The sequence below is a fragment of the Hypomesus nipponensis genome, chromosome 10 (genome assembly GCF_054491055.1).
Source record: "Hypomesus nipponensis isolate SF chromosome 10, ASM5449105v1, whole genome shotgun sequence".
NCBI classification, from domain to species: domain Eukaryota; kingdom Metazoa; phylum Chordata; class Actinopteri; order Osmeriformes; family Osmeridae; genus Hypomesus; species Hypomesus nipponensis.
The window spans coordinates 1,015,001-1,020,000 of record NC_140370.1 but is presented as its reverse complement, the minus strand read 5'-3'; the positions used below and the strand labels follow the sequence as shown (position 1 = coordinate 1,020,000).

General features: G+C 47.1%; 17 non-coding genes across 17 annotated transcripts in view; all 17 read right to left on the bottom strand.

The window, feature by feature from the left end:
- LOC146270296 (5S ribosomal RNA) overlaps nucleotides 1–92 on the bottom strand; it is a 119-nt gene extending 27 nt beyond the window's left edge. The window contains exon 1 of the ribosomal RNA XR_014767726.1: nucleotides 1–92. This exon is cut by the window's left edge and continues 27 nt beyond it. This is a non-coding gene — a ribosomal RNA (5S ribosomal RNA).
- A 188-nt stretch (nucleotides 93–280) lies between these two features.
- LOC146270295 (5S ribosomal RNA) lies at nucleotides 281–399 on the bottom strand. Its single transcript, XR_014767307.1, has one exon. It is a non-coding gene; the product is annotated as a 5S ribosomal RNA (ribosomal RNA).
- A 178-nt stretch (nucleotides 400–577) lies between these two features.
- LOC146270294 (5S ribosomal RNA) lies at nucleotides 578–696 on the bottom strand. Its single transcript, XR_014767306.1, has one exon. It is a non-coding gene; the product is annotated as a 5S ribosomal RNA (ribosomal RNA).
- Nucleotides 697–870: 174 nt separating this feature from the next.
- LOC146270293 (5S ribosomal RNA) lies at nucleotides 871–989 on the bottom strand. Its single transcript, XR_014767305.1, has one exon. It is a non-coding gene; the product is annotated as a 5S ribosomal RNA (ribosomal RNA).
- A 174-nt stretch (nucleotides 990–1,163) lies between these two features.
- Nucleotides 1,164–1,282, bottom strand: LOC146270292 (5S ribosomal RNA). Its single transcript, XR_014767725.1, has one exon. It is a non-coding gene; the product is annotated as a 5S ribosomal RNA (ribosomal RNA).
- Nucleotides 1,283–1,468: 186 nt separating this feature from the next.
- On the bottom strand, nucleotides 1,469–1,587 carry LOC146270291 (5S ribosomal RNA). The gene has a single exon (XR_014767304.1). It is a non-coding gene; the product is annotated as a 5S ribosomal RNA (ribosomal RNA).
- Nucleotides 1,588–1,765: 178 nt separating this feature from the next.
- Nucleotides 1,766–1,884, bottom strand: LOC146270290 (5S ribosomal RNA). The gene has a single exon (XR_014767303.1). It is a non-coding gene; the product is annotated as a 5S ribosomal RNA (ribosomal RNA).
- Nucleotides 1,885–2,066: 182 nt separating this feature from the next.
- LOC146270289 (5S ribosomal RNA) lies at nucleotides 2,067–2,185 on the bottom strand. Its single transcript, XR_014767777.1, has one exon. It is a non-coding gene; the product is annotated as a 5S ribosomal RNA (ribosomal RNA).
- Nucleotides 2,186–2,361: 176 nt separating this feature from the next.
- On the bottom strand, nucleotides 2,362–2,480 carry LOC146270288 (5S ribosomal RNA). Its single transcript, XR_014767301.1, has one exon. It is a non-coding gene; the product is annotated as a 5S ribosomal RNA (ribosomal RNA).
- Nucleotides 2,481–2,664: 184 nt separating this feature from the next.
- Nucleotides 2,665–2,783, bottom strand: LOC146270287 (5S ribosomal RNA). Its single transcript, XR_014767723.1, has one exon. It is a non-coding gene; the product is annotated as a 5S ribosomal RNA (ribosomal RNA).
- Nucleotides 2,784–2,969: 186 nt separating this feature from the next.
- Nucleotides 2,970–3,088, bottom strand: LOC146270286 (5S ribosomal RNA). Its single transcript, XR_014767532.1, has one exon. It is a non-coding gene; the product is annotated as a 5S ribosomal RNA (ribosomal RNA).
- A 178-nt stretch (nucleotides 3,089–3,266) lies between these two features.
- Nucleotides 3,267–3,385, bottom strand: LOC146270285 (5S ribosomal RNA). The gene has a single exon (XR_014767300.1). It is a non-coding gene; the product is annotated as a 5S ribosomal RNA (ribosomal RNA).
- A 182-nt stretch (nucleotides 3,386–3,567) lies between these two features.
- Nucleotides 3,568–3,686, bottom strand: LOC146270284 (5S ribosomal RNA). Its single transcript, XR_014767776.1, has one exon. It is a non-coding gene; the product is annotated as a 5S ribosomal RNA (ribosomal RNA).
- A 176-nt stretch (nucleotides 3,687–3,862) lies between these two features.
- On the bottom strand, nucleotides 3,863–3,981 carry LOC146270283 (5S ribosomal RNA). Its single transcript, XR_014767299.1, has one exon. It is a non-coding gene; the product is annotated as a 5S ribosomal RNA (ribosomal RNA).
- Nucleotides 3,982–4,173: 192 nt separating this feature from the next.
- On the bottom strand, nucleotides 4,174–4,292 carry LOC146270282 (5S ribosomal RNA). The gene has a single exon (XR_014767531.1). It is a non-coding gene; the product is annotated as a 5S ribosomal RNA (ribosomal RNA).
- Nucleotides 4,293–4,470: 178 nt separating this feature from the next.
- On the bottom strand, nucleotides 4,471–4,589 carry LOC146270281 (5S ribosomal RNA). The gene has a single exon (XR_014767298.1). It is a non-coding gene; the product is annotated as a 5S ribosomal RNA (ribosomal RNA).
- Nucleotides 4,590–4,771: 182 nt separating this feature from the next.
- LOC146270280 (5S ribosomal RNA) lies at nucleotides 4,772–4,890 on the bottom strand. Its single transcript, XR_014767297.1, has one exon. It is a non-coding gene; the product is annotated as a 5S ribosomal RNA (ribosomal RNA).
- Between the last annotated feature and the right edge of the window lie 110 nt (nucleotides 4,891–5,000).

Genomic DNA, 5,000 nt, shown 5'->3' with positions numbered 1-5,000 from the left:
GGTCTCCCATCCAAGTACTAACCAGGCCCGACCCTGCTTAGCTTCCGAGATCAGACGAGATCGGGCGTTGCCAGGCTGGTATGGCCGTACTAAATAAGTTGACAACCATAGGCTACTTATCCATATACAGATTTAGCAATTGACAATGCAAGGTGGTCTCTCTCTCTCTCTCTCTCTCTCTCTCTCTCTCGTGTCAAAATGAAAACAGCTTCCAGCCCCTTTCATGAAGGACTACTTGTGCATATTGCAAGATTTCAGTTTCTAAGTGAATGAGCAAAAGAGCATACAGCACCTGGTATTCCCAGGCGGTCTCCCATCCAAGTACTAACCAGGCCCGACCCTGCTTAGCTTCCGAGATCAGACGAGATCGGGCGTTGCCAGGCTGGTATGGCCGTACGAAATAAGTTGACAACCATAGGCTACTTATCCATATACAGATTTAGCAATTGACAATGCAAGGTAGTCTCTCTCTCTCTCTCTCTCTCTCGTGTCAAAATGAAAACAGCTTCCAGCCCCTTTCATGAAGGACTACTTGTGCATATTGCAAGATGTCAGTTTCTAAGTGAATGAGCAAAAGAGCATACAGCACCTGGTATTCCCAGGCGGTCTCCCATCCAAGTACTAACCAGGCCCGACCCTGCTTAGCTTCCGAGATCAGACGAGATCGGGCGTTGCCAGGCTGGTATGGCCGTACGAAATAAGTTGACAACCATAGGCTACTTATCCATATACAGATTTAGCAATTGACAATGCAAGGTGGTCTCTCTCTCTCTCTCTCTCGTGTCAAAATGAAAACAGCTTCCAGCCCCTTTCATGAAGGACTACTTGTGCATATTGCAAGATTTCAGTTTCTAAGTGAATGAGCAAAAGAGCATACAGCACCTGGTATTCCCAGGCGGTCTCCCATCCAAGTACTAACCAGGCCCGACCCTGCTTAGCTTCCGAGATCAGACGAGATCGGGCGTTGCCAGGCTGGTATGGCCGTACGAAATAAGTTGACAACCATAGGCTACTTATCCATATACAGATTTAGCAATTGACAATGCAAGGTGGTCTCTCTCTCTCTCTCTCTCGTGTCAAAATGAAAACAGCTTCCAGCCCCTTTCATGAAGGACTACTTGTGCATATTGCAAGATTTCAGTTTCTAAGTGAATGAGCAAAAGAGCATACAGCACCTGGTATTCCCAGGCGGTCTCCCATCCAAGTACTAACCAGGCCCGACCCTGCTTAGCTTCCGAGATCAGACGAGATCGGGCGTTGCCAGGCTGGTATGGCCGTACTAAATAAGTTGACAACCATAGGCTACTTATCCATATACAGATTTAGCAATTGACAATGCAAGGTGGTCTCTCTCTCTCTCTCTCTCTCTCTCTCTCTCGTGTCAAAATGAAAACAGCTTCCAGCCCCTTTCATGAAGGACTACTTGTGCATATTGCAAGATTTCAGTTTCTAAGTGAATGAGCAAAAGAGCATACAGCACCTGGTATTCCCAGGCGGTCTCCCATCCAAGTACTAACCAGGCCCGACCCTGCTTAGCTTCCGAGATCAGACGAGATCGGGCGTTGCCAGGCTGGTATGGCCGTACGAAATAAGTTGACAACCATAGGCTACTTATCCATATACAGATTTAGCAATTGACAATGCAAGGTAGTCTCTCTCTCTCTCTCTCTCTCTCGTGTCAAAATGAAAACAGCTTCCAGCCCCTTTCATGAAGGACTACTTGTGCATATTGCAAGATGTCAGTTTCTAAGTGAATGAGCAAAAGAGCATACAGCACCTGGTATTCCCAGGCGGTCTCCCATCCAAGTACTAACCAGGCCCGACCCTGCTTAGCTTCCGAGATCAGACGAGATCGGGCGTTGCCAGGCTGGTATGGCCGTACGAAATAAGTTGACAACCATAGGCTACTTATCCATATACAGATTTAGCAATTGACAATGCAAGGTGGTCTCTCTCTCTCTCTCTCTCTCTCTCTCGTGTCAAAATGAAAACAGCTTCCAGCCCCTTTCATGAAGGACTACTTGTGCATATTGCAAGATGTCAGTTTCTAAGTGAATGAGCAAAAGAGCATACAGCACCTGGTATTCCAAGGCGGTCTCCCATCCAAGTACTAACCAGGCCCGACCCTGCTTAGCTTCCGAGATCAGACGAGATCGGGCGTTGCCAGGCTGGTATGGCCGTACGAAATAAGTTGACAACCATAGGCTACTTATCCATATACAGATTTAGCAATTGACAATGCAAGGTGGTCTCTCTCTCTCTCTCTCTCTCGTGTCAAAATGAAAACAGCTTCCAGCCCCTTTCATGAAGGACTACTTGTGCATATTGCAAGATTTCAGTTTCTAAGTGAATGAGCAAAAGAGCATACAGCACCTGGTATTCCCAGGCGGTCTCCCATCCAAGTACTAACCAGGCCCGACCCTGCTTAGCTTCCGAGATCAGACGAGATCGGGCGTTGCCAGGCTGGTATGGCCGTACGAAATAAGTTGACAACCATAGGCTACTTATCCATATACAGATTTAGCAATTGACAATGCAAGGTGGTCTCTCTCTCTCTCTCTCTCTCTCTCTCTCGTGTCAAAATGAAAACAGCTTCCAGCCCCTTTCATGAAGGACTACTTGTGCATATTGCAAGATTTCAGTTACTAAGTGAATGAGCAAAAGAGCATACAGCACCTGGTATTCCCAGGCGGTCTCCCATCCAAGTACTAACCAGGCCCGACCCTGCTTAGCTTCCGAGATCAGACGAGATCGGGCGTTGCCAGGCTGGTATGGCCGTACTAAATAAGTTGACAACCATAGGCTACTTATCCATATACAGATTTAGCAATTGACAATGCAAGGTGGTCTCTCTCTCTCTCTCTCTCTCTCTCTCTCTCGTGTCAAAATGAAAACAGCTTCCAGCCCCTTTCATGAAGGACTACTTGTGCATATTGCAAGATTTCAGTTTCTAAGTGAATGAGCAAAAGAGCATACAGCACCTGGTATTCCCAGGCGGTCTCCCATCCAAGTATTAACCAGGCCCGACCCTGCTTAGCTTCCGAGATCAGACGAGATCGGGCGTTGCCAGGATGGTATGGCCGTACGAAATAAGTTGACAACCATAGGCTACTTATCCATATACAGATTTAGCAATTGACAATGCAAGGTAGTCTCTCTCTCTCTCTCTCTCTCTCGTGTCAAAATGAAAACAGCTTCCAGCCCCTTTCATGAAGGACTACTTGTGCATATTGCAAGATTTCAGTTTCTAAGTGAATGAGCAAAAGAGCATACAGCACCTGGTATTCCCAGGCGGTCTCCCATCCAAGTACTAACCAGGCCCGACCCTGCTTAGCTTCCGAGATCAGACGAGATCGGGCGTTGCCAGGCTGGTATGGCCGTACGAAATAAGTTGACAACCATAGGCTACTTATCCATATACAGATTTAGCAATTGACAATGCAAGGTGGTCTCTCTCTCTCTCTCTCTCTCTCTCTCGTGTCAAAATGAAAACAGCTTCCAGCCCCTTTCATGAAGGACTACTTGTGCATATTGCAAGATGTCAGTTTCTAAGTGAATGAGCAAAAGAGCATACAGCACCTGGTATTCCAAGGCGGTCTCCCATCCAAGTACTAACCAGGCCCGACCCTGCTTAGCTTCCGAGATCAGACGAGATCGGGCGTTGCCAGGCTGGTATGGCCGTACGAAATAAGTTGACAACCATAGGCTACTTATCCATATACAGATTTAGCAATTGACAATGCAAGGTGGTCTCTCTCTCTCTCTCTCTCTCGTGTCAAAATGAAAACAGCTTCCAGCCCCTTTCATGAAGGACTACTTGTGCATATTGCAAGATTTCAGTTTCTAAGTGAATGAGCAAAAGAGCATACAGCACCTGGTATTCCCAGGCGGTCTCCCATCCAAGTACTAACCAGGCCCGACCCTGCTTAGCTTCCGAGATCAGACGAGATCGGGCGTTGCCAGGCTGGTATGGCCGTACGAAATAAGTTGACAACCATAGGCTACTTATCCATATACAGATTTAGCAATTGACAATGCAAGGTGGTCTCTCTCTCTCTCTCTCTCTCTCTCTCTCTCTCTCTCGTGTCAAAATGAAAACAGCTTCCAGCCCCTTTCATGAAGGACTACTTGTGCATATTGCAAGATTTCAGTTTCTAAGTGAATGAGCAAAAGAGCATACAGCACCTGGTATTCCCAGGCGGTCTCCCATCCAAGTATTAACCAGGCCCGACCCTGCTTAGCTTCCGAGATCAGACGAGATCGGGCGTTGCCAGGATGGTATGGCCGTACGAAATAAGTTGACAACCATAGGCTACTTATCCATATACAGATTTAGCAATTGACAATGCAAGGTGGTCTCTCTCTCTCTCTCTCTCTCTCGTGTCAAAATGAAAACAGCTTCCAGCCCCTTTCATGAAGGACTACTTGTGCATATTGCAAGATTTCAGTTTCTAAGTGAATGAGCAAAAGAGCATACAGCACCTGGTATTCCCAGGCGGTCTCCCATCCAAGTACTAACCAGGCCCGACCCTGCTTAGCTTCCGAGATCAGACGAGATCGGGCGTTGCCAGGCTGGTATGGCCGTACGAAATAAGTTGACAACCATAGGCTACTTATCCATATACAGATTTAGCAATTGACAATGCAAGGTGGTCTCTCTCTCTCTCTCTCTCTCTCTCTCGTGTCAAAATGAAAACAGCTTCCAGCCCCTTTCATGAAGGACTACTTGTGCATATTGCAAGATGTCAGTTTCTAAGTGAATGAGCAAAAGAGCATACAGCACCTGGTATTCCCAGGCGGTCTCCCATCCAAGTACTAACCAGGCCCGACCCTGCTTAGCTTCCGAGATCAGACGAGATCGGGCGTTGCCAGGCTGGTATGGCCGTACGAAATAAGTTGACAACCATAGGCTACTTATCCATATACAGATTTAGCAATTGACAATGCAAGGTGGTCTCTCTCTCTCTCTCTCTCTCTCTCGTGTCAAAATGAAAACAGCT